We start from the raw sequence: 18,303 nt of genomic DNA, 5'->3' as shown, positions 1-18,303 counted from the left end.
ATGTTGGCCTTTAGATGCATTGTTGTTGAAAAGTCGCATGAAACTGCAAAAGGGTGATGAACGATAAGAATTACGAACCTTCCTGTGCAATTTTATCTATAAATGTTGTGGGAGCTCTGGGTATTAGTAGAAGAGAACAATAACGAGGAAAATCCATTGATTCATTGTTTGAATCAGTATAAGTGGGTTCTCCTCTTCCTCTGCCTTCTCTCCAGCAAAGATGATAAATATGTTGCCAGTGAGTTGCAATTGTTGGCACAACCCTTGCATTAAGAGCATCTAAAAATTATTGTGTAAGCCTTGCAAGTATAGGACCAATTGTAATTGTTGTTCCAATTTGCTTCATCCTTCTTCTTTCAAGAATGAAATTCATCAATATATCCAAACCAACTTGAATTTCTAGTCGTGGTTTCTCCATAGAAATCTGATCAAATCGTTGGAGATATTTTTCATTATATAATGGGTGTATTAGAGTGAAGAAATCTTGTTCGGGAAAGAGAACCTTGAATCTCAATTTTCGCTACAACATTTTGTAGCCAACATAATCTTTTGTTTTCTATCTGAGTGCACTAAATATTGATTTGCATAGGTTACCAATTGTTTATTTATTTATTTTGGATTATTGCTAATGAATTAAGTTGCAAGAAACCTTTTGAAGTTTAAATGACTCACATTGACAATTTATTAGAGTTATTAAGAACTTTGATCATGTCTACTATTGAAAACACAATTAAAATCAACAAAAGCTCTCTCTTTGACATTTAGACCTATCTACATAATGCACAAGAAAATATATATTTTTTGCAGCTTGAGTCACAACTACAACAAGATGAGCTACAATAGCTTAGTCATAATTTAGAACTTGTTTTTATTCAGAACAATCCACTTTATGAGTTTGAAGTTAACCCCCATTAGCTGCTAGAAAGTAATAAGATGAGTGAGACTGATGTTGATTCACATTCAATGCCTAGTGCAAGAGCATATTTGCATGCAGCTATAGAAGTTCAGGTTCCACCTCCCAAGCCCATCACCAGACCTTGGGAAGAGCTTGTCAGCAACAAGCACAAAATCGGTCTTGGATATGACAAGGAGATGTCATTTCATATTCTAAACTATTCCAAGCCCATCAAATGTTAGAGTGCTAGATTTCTTTAGGACAAATCTTCACCTGTTTATGCTCCTCCTCCACATTCACAACATATTGTGAAATGCCAACAATGTGACCGAGTTGGCCATGTGAAAGATCATTGTTTTGATCTTCATTTGTGTGAGCATTGTGGTTAGCAAACTCATTCTTCAAGAAGATGCTTCAAAAACAAGCCTCCTGCAAGAACAAAGATTCACCTTAGATGGATCGCTTCTTGGCAATGGGCTTCAACAACCAAATAAGATAAATGTGACATTGCATTTATTCAATGAATGCAAGGAATATCAACTAATGCCCTAAATCTAAAGTTGACTTAATAAATGGGATGAGTATAATAATTGTTATATATAATCCTATGAGATGGAAGTGTAACAAAGTTGTCATAATGTCGATAGCAAGTTCAACATTGGATGTATTAGATTTAGATGGAAATAGAGTTCATGCATCGATTGTCTTAGTTGATGCAACAACCAGAAGAGTTCACAATTCCTACACACGGGACATTTTAGTTCCAACTGGACCACTGTTTAATATATTATTTGAAGCTTTAGTTCGCCCTTGGTTACACTGTATATTTCCTGAAAGCTGAAAAGAATCTGTATATTTCTTGCTAAATATTTAGCCCAGAAGCTTAAGCCCCTTGTTGGCCATACAAAATCCTTCATCAAGGACTCTGCATCGTTTGTTAATGAGTTAAAGAGTTTCAAGCTTGATCCAAATGACAAGCTTGTGAGCTTCGATGTGGTCTCCCTCTACACTAATATCCCTATCAACGAGGCCATCGAAGTCATCAAGCGCATCACAGATCCTGATACGACTTATTTAGTTGGTATTTGTCTTACTTCTACTTTCTTTTCATTCGATGGGGAATTCTATGAGCAAACTTGCGATGTCGCCATGGGTTCCCCCCTCTCCCCTGTGGTAGCTAATCTATTCATGGAGGATTTTGAATCAAAGGCCTTAGCTTCTTCTCATCTTCTGCCTAAGATGTGGAAGAGGTTTGTGGATGACACTTGTGTCATCTGGTCCCATGGTAAAGAAAAGTTGGAATTGTTTTTCCTCCATCTTAACAATCAATCTAGTTCTATAAAGTTCACCATGGAATTTGAATGGAATGGTAGTCTTCCCTTCATTGACGTCCTCCTCTTAAGGAATGATGATGGCTCTTTCTCTCATCAGGTATATCGTAAGAAAACTCATACGAAACAATATCTTCATGCTAATTCTCATCATTTCCCAGCTCAAAAGCTTGGTGTTCTCAACACCTTAGAGACTAGAGCTTTAAAAGTTTCTGATGAGAACCATCTCAAGGAAGAGAAAGCACATCTCCTAAGTGTTTTCTTTAATAATGGGTATAGTAGACACCAATGTACTAAGGCTTTCCTCAGAGCTTAAAAAGGTCCTAGTGCTAAGAAAGATACCAAGGATAGATTTTCTGGTGTTCATCTTCCTTTTATCCAAGGGACCACTGACAAGATTGCGAGGATCCTAAGGAAGCATAAAGTGGCTTCAACCTTCAGGCCTTTAAATACCATCTGGAGCTCCCTTAGATCTATTAAAGACCCAGCGGACCCCAAGAATATGAAGGGTGTTTACGTTATCCCATGCTCTTATGGGACTCCCTACATTGGTGAGACTAGTCGCTCGATTAATCAAAGGATTCATGAGCACGCTCCTGATATCAAGAATGGCAGGACCGGCTCCTCTGCTTTGGCAGAGCATGTAGATAAATATAAGCATCACATCTGCATTAAGGAGGCCCAATTCATTGCTAGGGTTAGTCATTTCCATCATCGCAAATTGAGGGAGGCCCTAGAGTTTGAAAAAAGACCCAATAATTTGAACAGAGATGATGGTTGGAATATTAGTAGAAGTTGGGTCCTTGTCATGTCCTCCTAGTTTTTTAGGCTTCTTTTTGGGATTTATTTTGTTTGTTTGTTTATCTATGTAGGTATTGGCATCATTTTTATAGTATTTGTTGTTGATTTATTCTTCATTAGAATTTATTTTCTTGATCCTTCATGTTTTTTTATGTATTTTGTCATCCTATTCGTTCTTAACTCCTTTTAGTATTTTTGTTATTTGTTTAATGGGCCTCAACCCCATATTTATTATTGACCCCGTTTTATTTATTGATTATTTTTCTTTGGATATATATATATATGTGTGTGTTTCTATTTCTTTTTTTTCTTTTTTCTTTTTCTTTTTTCTTTTTCCTTTTTCTTTTTCTTTTTCTTTTTTTTTGACTTGTGTATATTTTTGTTTTATTTCATTTATTTTTCCATTAATTATTTTATTTTATTTCCATTTATCAAATGATCTTTTCTCGATTAGGGTCTTCACTTGTTTTTATAATTTTTGACTCCCCTCCTTTAAAGTTTGACTCTTTTTTTTTAAATATTATTTCTCAAAAACTAGTTGTTTAATATAGTGGTTACTTATTAATATTTGTTTTTAATAAATTAATAAACTAATATCACAATTTAAATATTATCTTTCAAAAATTAGCCGTTACATATTAATAATTTTAATAAATTAATAAACTAATATCATTATTTAAATATTATTTTTCAAAAACTACCCGTTTAATTTAGCCGTTACTTCTTAATATTTTTAATAAATTAATGAAATAATATCATTATTTAAATATTTTTTCAAAAAAACTAGCCGTTTAATATAGTCGTTAGTTAATAATATTTGTTTTTAATATATTAATAAATTAATATTATAGTTTAAATATTATTGTTCAAATATAGTCATTACTTGAAATTATGTCTCTACATTGCTCTTTATTTAAGCCTTTGCCATGGTCTGCCTCTTCATCTGGTACTAATGATGAACCACACTTGTTGGTTCAAAACGCGTCGGCAAAAAAATTCTCTTATGTGATTTCTACCGAAAAACTTTGCTTAATTCATTATGGATCACAGAAGCTTGAATACAGAAACATCTTGGACCTCTTTAGTGAAACCAGAACATATAAATGGGAAAGTAATTATCGACTCAAATGGGATTTAGATGGTGTTTTCCAATTCAACAGGATGGCCGATGGAGATTATAAATCCTAAATATAGAGTAGCCTTTCCTATACATCAATCATTTTGCTGGTACAATGCAAGTGATGGAAACACGAAAGTAGGATAGAATGATACTTCTTGTGCTTATATCTTTCATCCAAACAATACTAGGTGCTTTCCTATTAGGCTTCAAGCAAGCAGGTTACATAGTCAGTTATAAAGGGAGAAATGGTGAGTGAAGTATATCATCAGTTTTCCCCATGGGTGTCTCAATTACATATATTGCACAAGAATGAAGAGGATGTTGAAAGAGATTTCATGGTTGGGCCAATTTTGATTGATGATGATTTGGGGAGGGAGGTTATCACAATATTCACAACAAGTCAATCACAAATTAGTAATCAAATTATGGTAAATGAAGTAAATTTGTACATTGATACTTCTATGAGTAAGATGAAAAAATGGGAGGATGAATTGAAACTTGGAATCCTCCTTGAAGGATACATGGGATATGTTGTAAAATTGAATCATGAGGAGTTGTGCCCTTCAACTTTAATGGGGGTTTTTATGACAAATAGATTACATTATAGCGAATTTCTCCACAATAGTGATGTTTGTTTTAGTTGTGTTAGGACGGTACAACGAATATATGTTGAAGCATTCTATAGGCATATTTTGGATCCCTGTATTGATATGAAGGTTTTGGATCACTTGAGGGAAAGAAATATGAGGAAGGGAGGATTGTTATGTCCCTTTCCGGATGATCACTTTTGGAGGAGGACTCAATATCATATTTGATTCCCATAGACTATAGTCGGTAAAAAGGGGATCAATTGATTTAAGTGTTTAAATATCATTTGGGTGAAAAAGCAACATATAAAAGTTACATTGAATAATTAAATTTAAAAGGGTTATAAAAGAGAAACCGATGGTATTTTGATGACCCATGGTATTTTGACGAATGGTATTCCAATGATAAAGTTATAAAAAGAGAACTAGAGCTCACTTTTGACTATGCATTAGTTATTTTTCTAAATTGATTTTGGTGAGTTCTTGGAGCTTTCGAGTAAAGGGTGTGAAACCCTCATGAGGATTACTTTTGGTGGTGAAACATATCCATCCTACCTAATCAAGATTAGTTTCTGTGGTGAGACATATCCACCCTAGCTGATCAAGAAGGAGGAATCATCCATATTTCTCACACATGCTTAATGATAATATTTTTGCTAGAGAATGTTGAGCTTGAGAATGGATTGATCCATTTGTCTACAAGAATTTCGCATTTTATATATATAGAGGTTGAATTAATCTTGAGGGGGTCGAGTTCCTTCTTGAGGACCAAATTCTAAGAGGAAGTCAAGTTGATCTTCAGGGGTCAAATTATTTCCTAGAGGGTTGAATTGATTGAGGAGATTGCAATCGTATTTTTGGAGACCATATGCTTCATCTCAGTCTTGCAGCCAATTCGTGTCAGTTGCTGAAGTAATTTCTAGGTTCCAAAAATTAATATTTTGCATGTAATTTCTTGATCAAATTTAATAAAATTGGTTGTGCTTTGGGAACTCTATCAAGGATTTTCATGTTTAATTCAAACACAATGTATGAAGAAATATCCCTGTTGTAAATGTTTCATTTTATTCACATACAAAGTGTTTAAAGAAATGTTTGCATACAAAGTGTTTGTCAAAATGCATAAAAGAGAAAATTAAAAATTTATGCAAGTTGAGTTAGCATATTTTGGCAAGGGACATTACACTTTTAGAGTAACGCCCCTATTGGATTTGAAGTAGGAAAAATGATTTGTATGATGGTAGATTATTTGGATGATTATGAGGGTGGAAATAACGAGATTATCAACATGCTATGTCTAAAGTAAAAAAGATGGAATAATGCTTAATTCTAGGCCAAAGTTAGAATTAAATAAAATGGGTCAATGATCCAATCTTTCAATATAAGAGAGAAAGGCCTAAACACCTTGCAAGCCCACATTGAATGTAGTAGTGGGGTGCTTAAACAATGTTAAATCTTACTAACAATAAGATCTAATGGTTTCTAGGCACCCCACCATTGCATTTAATGTGGTGCTACAAGGTGCTTAGACACCACCATCTAAAAAGCCCTACACTAAAATAATAAGAAAATGAAGAATCTCCATCAATTGTTTAAATAGTGAAAACAAACACCTAACAAACTAAATTCTCAAGGGGAAAATAAAAACTTTGAACATAAAAGAAAACCTTAAAAATAAAATTAAACCACAACCACAATAAATAATAAAAATATATAGAAAAAGATGATAATCTAATAAAAATTTATGAGAATAAGGGAGAACATGACAAGATCATACTCAATACTCAAGTAAAAAAGATAAATTAAAAGAGTGCAAATGCATATAATGAAATTGAATAAACCCTTCAAGTTAATGACATTTGATGTGTGAATGATGGGATGAAGGATCATTCTCTAAAATGATGAATGAAATCAATGCAATATATTATAAACTCAAACTAATCCTATTTAGAATGAAAAGAAGTGTTGGAATTACAAACACTTTATGAGTTTCTTTAAGGAACAAACACTCACTCTCAAGAGTATTAAGTGTAATATAGATAACAGTTCAAAAAGAAATGGAAGAACTCTATATTTTAAATTAGAAATTCAAGTCATCAAACTTTGAATTCCCTCTTGTCGCGCATATTATAAAGTTGGACAAATATTCTTTCTACATTTTGGAAGTTAAGATTTAGGAGAAAAACCATTGTGATCACATCATGAAAGAAAAGGGCAATGAGCTAAGGGGACAAATGAAGAAATTATCATCCTATAATGAGATGCTTTTTTCCATTAGAAAAATTTTCTATCATCATTTTTTTTGGGTCAACTCTAAAGAATTTGAGGAATGGTACTTGTTCAAAATAGCAACAAGAAATGTTAAATATAGAAGTGTTAAAAATAGAATTACTATAAATAGCATTTCAGGATACATTCCAACTTTAGTTAGTCCCTAAATTAAAATTGAGAATTAAAATTCGAATTTGATCTTAGCAGTTGTTTGAAAAATAATTAATTAATTCGTCTTGAGTTAAATAGTTGGAGAAAATCAAACATGAAGTCTATGTGAAGACATGCAACAGTTATCCCTTTGATTGAGGAAGTTATCCCTTAATTAAGGAGATCAGGATGAGTTATACTTTGAGTTGTAATTAGTTAGCTCAGTTAACCGAGTTAAGTCCAGTTAGATTAGTTCCAACAGTTTGTGGAACTGATTGTGAGTTCAGTTAGTTAATGCATGCATGCATGTAACTAGTGTACTTTAGATAACTGAATATTCTCTCATAAATAACTCATGCATGTCAGTTCATTCAGAGACCCAGTTGAGATCAGAGGATGGGACAATGTATTATCAGTTGTAGGAATATTCCATTGAGGATACCTCTTGCATGCAGAAGGAATTCATTCCTTGAGGATTGTGCAGTTATTTCTGAGTTTAGTGAGTTGTGCGAGAGGTGAATTCACACAGGTGGCAGCCAGAGGACCCAGGAGAAACTGCGCAAGGAAATAGGAGGCTTGGAGGACTAGAGGAAGGCATATGTTGTGTCTATTCAGTCTATGAGAAGCATTGAGGGATTGTACTGAGAGCTTGATAGCTTGTGAACTAAAGCTTTGAGTAATCCGGAGATATTTCCACTTGTATGATAATACAGATAGTCAGGTTTTTAGTTGAGGCTTTCCCCAGAGTGCTCTTTTGTGTTCATGTGTGATTTATTTCTCATTCTCTGTTATATGTGTTCTATTTGATCTTGCTCAAAATCGATTAAGCTTCTATAAGTTTGTTTGTAGAAGTAGATCAAGTATTTTGCTTTAGTATATTGCATTATCAGGTGATCTACAGTGGGAAATTCTACATGGTATCAGAGCAAAGGTGATCAAAGCGGAGAATAGTATACAAAGAAGGGAGAAGTTCGAAGTTCGAATTTTGAAGTTCCTGATTATAGAAATTGAATTCTTATCACATCTCAAATTTCACCAATGGCATTCAACGGTTTGAGACTCGAGTATGCCTTGGATGGCAGCTCAAATTATATAGCCTGGAAGGATCGCATGGAAGCGGTATTAGAGGACAACGGTTTGAAGGACTTCATTGATCAAGAAGTTCCCAAGCCAGCAGCTGCTAATGCCCAAGAATTGGCAGAATGGAAGAAATTTGTGGCTAGAGCAAGGAGGATTCTTCTGGAGGGAGTTCGAGACCACATTGTCTCGAGTCTCCATGGGAAGGAGACACCATTTTCAATGTGGAAAACATTGAAGGATCTATATCAGAACAGCAGCAATCAAAGGAAGTTGGCACTGAAAGACAAGCTTCGGAAAATCAAGTGTGAAAAGGGCGACACGATCTCTACATATCTGAACAAGCTCACCACCTGCAGGGATGAGCTTGGAAGTGTAGGAATCACGACAGTCGATGATGACATGGTGAGTCTTGCTCTCCTCAGTCTTCCTAAGAGCTGGCATACCTACCAAGACTCAGTAAATGGAAGAGAGAAACTGCGAGATTGGGAATGACTGTGGTTGGATCTAATGCAGGAGGAGATAAGGAGAAGCACCAAAGATGGATCTTCATCAAAGCAAGATGACGAAGAAAATCTAGCCTTAGCAAGTAAGGCGAGGAAAGGGAAGGGGAAGGCTTCCCATTCCAAATCGAGTTCTTCCCATGGTGGGAAGAAGATTGACAAATCGAAAGTGTGATGCTTTCATTGTCATGAGGTGGGCCATTATGCTACGAATTGTCCATAGAAGAAATCCAAGAAGGGATCCTCGAAAGGATCAGATGGTGAGGCACTGGCCTCACAATTCGAATTGGATTTCACCCTCATCGCATGCATGGTTTCATCGATGGTGGGTTGTGTTTGGTACCTGGACAGTGGAGCCTCATTCCACATGACCGGCGACAAGAGTCTATTCAGTACCTTGGAGGAGAAGGACCTCCATATGTGCATAGAGATGGGCGATGATGGAAAGTACCGTGTTTCAAGTGAAGGTACGGTTGTGTTTCAGAGGGAGCATGGAGCTCCTCTCACCCTGACTGATGTAAAGTATGTGCCTGGTCTGAAGAAGAACCTGGTGTCCGTCGCAATGTTGGAAGACAAAGGCTATGATGTAGTCTTTAGTAAAGGAAAGGCATTCCTGAGGCACATTGGCACTGGACAGACCAAGAGGATTGGGATTCGAGTAAAGAATCTCTACAAGCTAGAGGTAGATGATTGTGTTGCATTGAGTTCCAAAGCAGAGTTGGTGCAAAGCCAAGATATTGGTGAGCTATGGCATAGAAGATTGGGCCACTTGCACCATGGGGCCTTGAAGATCATGCAGTAGATTTCTACCAGACTTCCCAAGGGTAAACTAGAGCAAGTGGATACATGCAAAGGTTGTACCTTGGGTAAGTATGCAAAATCTTCCTTTCAGGATCGAGACAGTCGAGCTAGAGCAATCCTGGAGCAAGTTCATACAGATGTGTGTGGACCATTCTCGACAGCCTCCACCGCTAAACAAAGGTACTATGTTATTTTTATTGATGATTTTTTTCGTAGAGGTTGGATCTACTTCATGCTGAAGAAGGATCAAACTTTCTCAAGGTTTTGTGAGTTCAAAGCCTTGGTTGAGAAAGAATCTGGAAAGAAAATAAGGGCCTTGCAAAGCGACAATGGTGGAGAGTATGTCTCCCAACAGTTTAAGGACTTCTGTGCAGCAGAAGGAATTAAACGGGAGTTGACGACACCCCATAACCCATAGCAGAATGGGGTGGCCGAAAGGAAGAACAGAATGATTGTGGGAGCAGCTTGGGCGATGTTGTATGACCAAGGCCTACCACTTCATTTGTGGGTTGAGGCATGCAATACAACAATATACTTGCAGAATAGAAGCTCGCATCGTATACTGGGGATGAAGACACCAGTGGAGGCCTTCTCCAAGAAGAGACCAGATGTGAGTCACTTTAGGATCTTTGGATCATCAGTTTATTGCCATGTGACCAAAGATGCCCGGAAGAAGCTAGAGCCAACAGCTAAGTTGGGGATACTTGTGGGGTACACTGATACACCCCACAACTATCGGGTGTTCTTGCCTACCAGTCAGAGGAAAGTGGTACGCAGAGATCTGAAGTTCGACGAGCAGAAGGCCATGTGAGTATCCCTTGAGAGGGAGCTCAAGTTCCATGCAGAGGAGGAACTTTTGGTTCCTAACGAGGAGGAGCCTCAGACTGATGTGGAGCAACCGCATGCAGAGGATCCAGGAGTGGAGACATCCACTCATGCAGAGTCTTCCAGAGATGGGCGAAAACGCTCAAGGGAAGCTGACAGATTGGTGATGGATGCGAGAGATAATATGGGACAGCCATCCTCTCAGCGCAGACAGAGGAGATCACCTAAGAGGTACACTAGTTACATGGCCCTGGTTGGGGAATGTATAGAGACCAAACCATCTTCCTTCGAGGAAGCAGTGCAACAACCAGTCTGGGTTGATGCTATGGTGGAGGAGTACAACTCCATAGTTTGGAACAATGTTTGGGATGTTGTCCCAAGACCAGAGGACAAGTCAGTAGTGATTTCCCGATGGCTTTAGAAGGTAAAGAAAGCATCTGATGGGAGTGTTGAGAAATATAAGGCAAGGTTTGTTGCCCGTGGTTTCTCACAGGTTGAGGGGATCGACTACGATGAGACTTTTTCTCCTGTATCAAGGTACTCATCTATTAGATCGATGTTGGCACTATCAGCACAAATGGGTTGGAAGATCCATTAGATGGATGTGAAGACTGCGTTCCTCAATGGCAAGATTGAGGAAGAGGTGTACATAGAGAAGCCGAAAGGTTTTGAGACCTTCAATCGTGAGTCGCATGTGTGCCGACTCAAGAGAGCTTTGTACGGGCTAAAGCAAGCACCTTGTGCTTGGTACACCAGGATCAACAGCTATTTCACCGGGTTGGGCTTCACAAAGAGCGAAGCGGATGCGAACCTTTACCACATCATGGTAGAAGGTAATCCATTGATCATTGTTCTTTATGTTGATGATTTGATATTGACATGTGATGATCAGTTGATCCAGTCTTGCAAGGAGGACCTTGCAAGAGAGTTCGAGATGAAAGACATGGATCTTATGCACTACTTTCTAGGCATGGAAGTGTGGCAGAAGGATGGGGAAGCGTTTGTGTCTCAAGGCAAGTATGCCAATGAGATACTCAGGAGATTCCACATAGAGAAGTGCAAGCCCATGCAGACTCCTCTAGCAGGTAACTGGAGGAAGGAGGATGCTACTTCAGGTGAGGTAGTAGTTGCTACTGTTTATCGGCAGCTTGTGGGTTCATTGATGTATTTAGTGAACACATGACCAGATTTGTGCTTTGCGGTGAACCAGCTAAGTCAAGCTATGGTTCAGCCTACCAAGCTATTTTGGAAGGCAGCGAAGCATGTGCTGAGATACCTCAGAGGCACATCTCAGTATGGATTATGGTACAGACGGACAGAGGGAGTGAAGCTTCAGGGCTTCACAGATGCAGATTAGGCAGGGAGTCCATCAGATCGAAAGAGCACTTCAGGAGGAATTTTCAACCTTGGTTCAGCTGCAATTTCTTGGTACAGCAGGAAACAGAGGTTAGTTGCACTTAGCTCAGCAGAGGCTGAATACATGGCTGCCAGTCAGGCAGCATGTGAGGCCATTTGGATGCAGAAAATTCTAGTTGGATTGTTTGGTCAGAGGATGGATCCAACTATGATCTATTGCGATAATTAGAGTTGTATCAAACTCTCTGAGAATCCAGTATTTCATGATAGGTCCAAGCACATCGATATCTGGTATCATCATCTTCGAGACTATGTGGTGAAGAGGATCATGTTGTTGCTGTATGTTTCGACCGAGGAGCAGGATGCAGATATTTTGACTAAGGCATTGTCAAAATGCAAATTCGAGTTCCACAGAGACAGGATTGGGGTGATAAATAATCCCTTTCTTGTTGAGAGGGAGTGTTGAAAATAGCAACAATAAATGCTAAATATAGAAGTGCTAAAAATAGCATTGCTATAAATAGCATTTCGGGATACATTCCAATTTTAGTTAGTCCCTGAACTAAAATTGAGAATTAAAATTCGAATTTGATCTTAGCAGTTGTTTGAAAAATAATTAATTAATTCATCTTGAGTTAATTAGTTGGAGAAAATCAAACATGAAGTCTATGTGAAGACATGCAACAGTTATCCCTTTGATTGAGGAAGTTATCCCTTAATTAAGGAGATGATGATGAGTTGTACTTTGAGTTGTAATTAGTTCGCTCAGTTAACTGAGTTAAGTCCAGTTAGGTTAGTTCCAACAATTGTGGAACTGATTGTGAGTTCAGTTAGTTAATTCATGCATGCATGTAACTAGTGTATTTCAGATAACCGAATATTCTTTCATAAATAACTCATGCATGTCAGTTCATTCAGAGACCCAGTTGAGATCAGAGGATGGTACATTGTACTATCAGTTGCAGGAATATTCCATTGAGGATATCTCTTGCATGCAGAAGGAATTCATTCCTTGAGGATTGCGCAGTTATTTCTGAGTTTGGTGAGTTGTGTGAGAGGCGTATTCACATAGGTGGTAGCGAGAGGACCCAGGAGAAACTGCGTAAGGAAATAGGAGGCTTGGAGGACTGGAGGAAGGCATATGTTGTGTCTATTTAGTCTATGAGCAGCATTGAGGGAATGTACTGAGAGCTTGATAGCTTGTGAGCTAAAGCTTTGTGTAATCCGGGGATATTTCCACTTGTATGATAATACAGATAGCGGGGTTTTTAGCTGAGGCTTTCCCCATAGTATTCTTTTGTGTTCATGTGCGATTGATTTCTCATTCTCTGTTATATGTGTTCTATTTGATCTTGCTCAAAATCGATTAAGCTTCCACAAGTTTGTTTGTAGAATTAGATCAAGTATTTTGCTTTAGTATATTGCATTATCAGGTGATCTACAGTGGGAAATTCTACAGTACTCTTGAGATGGTAGATTATAGGGAAAATTTACCTGATGTACTTTCCATTTTCTTTCATTTTTTAATAATAATTTAGCTTAGTATTTGATTATTAAGTTTTTTTTTAGGTTTTATTAATTTAGTATTTTAGTTGATTTATTAGGTTTTATTGAATTTTTTATGCCTCGTCTTTCTTTAATCTTTGTTTTGAAGATGGATTTGAAACGTCGACAATTCTTTAATATCACTATGGGAAATCCGAACTCTCTATCTACAATGAATTAGTTCAATTGATTTGAACACACTATTTCAAGTCAAAGTTCACAATTTAATCTTGTTAATGTTGGAGTTTTTTTAAACCTCGTGTGATTACCAATTTCAATTATGGTTGATGGTTAAGTTGTCCTGCATTTGGATATTTCAAGAAGAGGGGATTATCTTGCAAGGTTTACCTTGAATAAAAACTTGCAAGTATGAGTTCAATTTAAATGAAGTTATAATAAATTCCACGTAAAGAGAAAGACGAACCTTTTTTTAAATATTAGATGAAAAAAACTCAAAAGACCACAAATTTTATTATGAAATGCATATTCCTTTGTGCCACTAAATTATGGTGTTAAGAAATTTGTGGAACATCAAACAAAAAAAATTATATGAATGATATTCATAAAGTTTCCTTTAGTGTTAAGAACAATGAATCAAATGAGAAATATTACAAATAATAACTTTTTAAGAGGAATATTTCTCAAAGAGAATGGAATAAATGGTTCAATACTTTATCTAAAAGTTTGATAATTGCCCAATATGGAGTTACTCATGAGATAGCAAAGTACTTTCAAAACAAGCTCAAGCATTTTGTGGGTAATACTAAGAATTTTGTTAAAAGATTAATGTTAAAACATGACAATAATTAATTAAAAGAGAATCTACAAAATGAAATTGACTTAAGGAACTTTTTGTTGTTGTTAGTTTGTCAATATTGGTTTATGAAAATGGTGGTAGTTCATATAACAAATGTAATGGTGCCAAGATAGATATATCAAAGCAGCCCAAGATGTTGAAAGTGGTTGTAAACATAAGTATAATTGTTCATCTTGTCAATAAAATACATTACCTTGTCCCATGGATGTTTTCTACATAGATTGTGAGTGTTTTACCATGTAAATTTCGCGTTGGATGCATTATTTCCCATTATTTTCATTATTATATCTCTACTATCAAGATTTTTTAAGTTGTAAATACCAACAAGTGGTATCAAAGCATAAATTCAAAATATATAAGCCAAAGTCTATGTGTGTGAATATGTGTGCAAAGAGAGTAGCTAGTTAAATTCATGAAGAGTAGTTTAGGTCCAATGATTGGAGGAGGTCAAGTCATTCTAGCCGAAGGAAATTTGAGTATAGAGGAAGTGCAACCTATCTTTTTGTGAAGGAGGCCTACGTAACAGTCAAAGTGGAGGAAAGTGATAAAGAAATCCATTGTCAACTTGTGGATACAAAGGTGTTAGCAAGAATCAAGCTTGTAGATAAGTAGAATTGGGGTTAGTCCATGAGAAAAAGAGTTCTTGCAGTGAAGGAGCGACTAAAACCCCTAGTCACCTCTCATATCATCCACGAAGAGTTGTTTGGGTGACAACAGAGGCTGCAAACTCATAGCAACAAAGGAAAGCCACCAATGTCGACACACAATTGACCACAATTTGTGAAGTTGAGCAGTCAAGCCCAATTAAGCCCAAATGGTACAACCAATAGGGGGGCGGGTTACATTTGTTTTTGAGGTGGAACCAAGTGCTGAAAATCAAGCGGAGAAGAATTCATCCGACATTATGGAAGTGGTAAAGTGTGTATGTGTGTGTGTGTGTGGCGTTATATATATTTAAAAAACAAATAAATCAATCAATCAATGTTTTAATTTTTTCAAAGTCAATCTGGTGTATACCACATACTTCGGTTTTTTTTTTTGTATATATATATATGAAAGTTGAGTATGGTTAAAATCACCGATGGGGTTTGTGAGAAAAAATCGATTTGGAGGGAAAGCCTATGTAGAAAATAATGGCAAAGTTAACGAACACCAAATTCATTGTGTAAAAATTTAATGGTTTGAAAAAACAAAAAACAACAACTTCAAATTATATGGAAGCTAAACATGCAATATTTGCTAGTACATCAAGGGTTGCGTAAGGTGTTAGAGGCAAGAGAAAAAACCTTACAAATATGATTGATTAAGAGTGGAAAGACCTAGATGCTAGAGCCCTCAACGCTATTTGGTTATGTCTTGCAAATGATGCATGTTTAACATTATCAGGGAAGTAACAAGGACAAGCTTATGGATCAATATAGAAAGTCATTATATGATGAAGTCCTTAACAAATTGGATCTAATTGAAAAGGCAATTATACAATTTAAAAATGAATAAAATTGCAGATCATTTGAAATTGTTTTATACTCTTATATGTCAGTTGAATAGGATGGATGTTAAACTCAATGACAAAGATAAGGCAATTATGTTGTGTTCATTGCCTAAATCATGGGATCATTTTTTCATGTCCATTAAATTTATTACAACCAAAACTCTTGAATTTGGTTCTTTTGTCAAATTGTTGTTGTCTGAGGAGGTGAGAAGTAAATCTAGTATTGAAACTTCCACACCAAAAGCAATGGTGGCTAGAGGTCAGTCCAAAGAAAAAGAAAAAAAAGTCAAGAGGTACATACAAATCAAAGTCGAAAGGCAAGAAAAGAAATCTTAAATATTGGTAGTATCACAGGTCAGGGCATCTCAAGAAGGATTGTTGTAAGAGACAAGAATCCAAGGAAGACTCCCAAAAGGATGCAAATTGCGCTAAATGAGGTTAAGGTATGATTGGTGAAGTTTTGACTATTTGTAATGTTCCTCAATACTATGAAGAATGGTTGTTAGATTATGGTGTTTCTCATCACATGTTTCCACATAGAAGTTGGTTTTCTTCATATCAAGTTGTTGATGGTGGAATTGTTCTTATGGGTACTAATATTTCCTGTAAGACTGTTAGGGTTGGAAGCATAAAAAAAAAATGTCTACTGGTAATGTAAGGACATTAATAGATGTTAGACATGTTCCTGAACTAAAAAAAAATTAGTTTCTTTGGGAGAGAATTCTAGAGATCATAAGTTTACTGGTCAAGGTGGATCACTGAAGATGTCCAAGGGCGCTTTGCTAGATTATGAAAACTATAAAGATGGGAAATATTTACAATATGGATGGAAGTACTCAAATCAATGAAGCAGTGATGGTATCTGATGAGGCGATTTAAACCACTCGTTTATGGCATTAGAAATTGGGTCATATGAGTGAGAAAAGAATCGAGGTTCTAAAAAACCACAAACTACTTCCAAATTTAAAATGTCTACTTTGAATTTATGCAAACATCGTATATTTAAAAAGTAGTGTAGACAAAAGTTTAAAGCGAACATCATATTAATAAACGTATTCTTGATTATATTTATTCAGATGTTTTGGGGCCACCCCCTATCATTTCTTTTGAAGGATCGTCATATTTTGTAATATTTATAAATAATTTCTTTAAAAATGTGTGGGTCTATGTCATGAAAAAAAAAAACTATGTGTTTAATACATTAAAACAATTTAGAATTATGGTAGAAAAGAGAATTAGCAAGACAACCAAATGTTTAAGAATGGATAATGGAGGTGAGTTCACTTCCTTAGAGTTCAAAAAATGTTGCAAATAAGTTAGAGTCATAAGACACAAAACCATTGTATATACTCCGCAACAAAGTGGCATAACAAAACACATGAACATGACTCTTCTAGAAAGAGCAAGGAGCATGTTTAGTAATGCCAATTGTAAAGTGTTGTGGGCGGTAGCAATCAATATTGTTTGTTATCTTGTAAATCGATCAACATTCAATTGCAATCAATTGTAAAAACCTTAAAATATGGAGAGGTCATCCCTGCTACCAAATTTAATTAAATAATAATAATAATAATAATTTGTTGTTAATCCTAAAAAAGTTTAAATACAAAACATGAAATAATCATACAACAATACAAAACACCATAGACATTAACATATAATTTACTCTATATTCGGGTAAATATAACCATGTTAATATGCTTTTGTGACTTTGTAGTTTTGTAAGTTTTAAATTTTATACATTTATTATTTTAAGGAGCAATAATGTTATGATGTGTCTATATAACATTCAAATATATATGCATTAATAAAGTTTTTCTATTGGAGCATTGTATTCTTAAGGGAAAAAACACTTTATTAGGCACTGGAATTTTGCTCTTGGACATGGTATTTTCTATTGCAGGTAATTTCCAGTGCAGGTCATTGTGGGTAAGTTGCTTCTAAGTTCAGGTAAAAACAAAGCACGCTTTTGCGTATTTCTTTGTGATTGTCGTACATTTTTTGTTGTTGGTGGTGATTGGTAAAAAGGGTTTGATAATCTGATTTGTTGGACTCTTCATTTACTTCTTTGCATTATTTTAACAGTTTCTTAGTTTATTTAGCATGACTTCAAAGATTATTTTGATTTAGAGAGAGAATCTTCGGCGAAAATCACATGGAAAATCAATTGTCGACGCGTTTCAAACCAACAAGTGTGATTATTTTGATTCCTAAGTTGATTGGCACTAACTACCTTGTTTGAAAGAGGAAGTTGATTAACATTCTCAAGGCCAAGAACCTCTGACGCATAATCAATGGTGCTAGAAAGAAACCAACTAATGCCAAATATTTCGTTGTATGGGAAGAGGATTGTAAACATGCAAGAGGTCTCATTCGGCAAACTATCTTAGACAATCTACAAAATGAGGTGTGGAAAACCTTCACTTATTTGCATGAGAATACTAGTGATGTTACTACCCATTCCCCAAGGTTGAAGGGTTTTGATATGCTTCGTAAAGAAGTCCTTACCTTGCAATCAATAGTTGCTCAGTGACAAACAAAGCAAGAAGGAAATAAAATTCAATATCAAATTTTGAAGAAAGATCATGATTCCTTGTTGATGTAACTAACTAAGAAGAATGAGACTATTCAAAGCCTACAAGATTGCAAATATAACCTTGAGTTGGAGGTCAGTGGTCTACAAAATGCTAACAAGAAGACTAATGATGTTGCAACCTATTCTCTTAAGAAGT

General features: G+C 35.9%; 1 pseudogene; it reads left to right on the top strand.

Annotated features, from left to right (window-relative positions):
• The window catches only part of LOC149234731 (putative alpha-mannosidase At5g13980), a 45,871-nt pseudogene extending 28,367 nt beyond the window's left edge, over window positions 1-17,504 (top strand).
• The last annotated feature ends 799 nt before the right edge of the window (window positions 17,505-18,303 follow it).

This window comes from Pinus tabuliformis, chromosome 8 (genome assembly GCF_031772625.1).
Source record: "Pinus tabuliformis cultivar Carrire ecotype Pingquan chromosome 8, CPIR1, whole genome shotgun sequence".
Lineage (NCBI taxonomy): Eukaryota > Viridiplantae > Streptophyta > Pinopsida > Pinales > Pinaceae > Pinus > Pinus tabuliformis.
The sequence above is the reverse complement of the archived record's forward strand: the minus strand, read 5'-3'. Positions and strand labels throughout refer to the sequence as shown.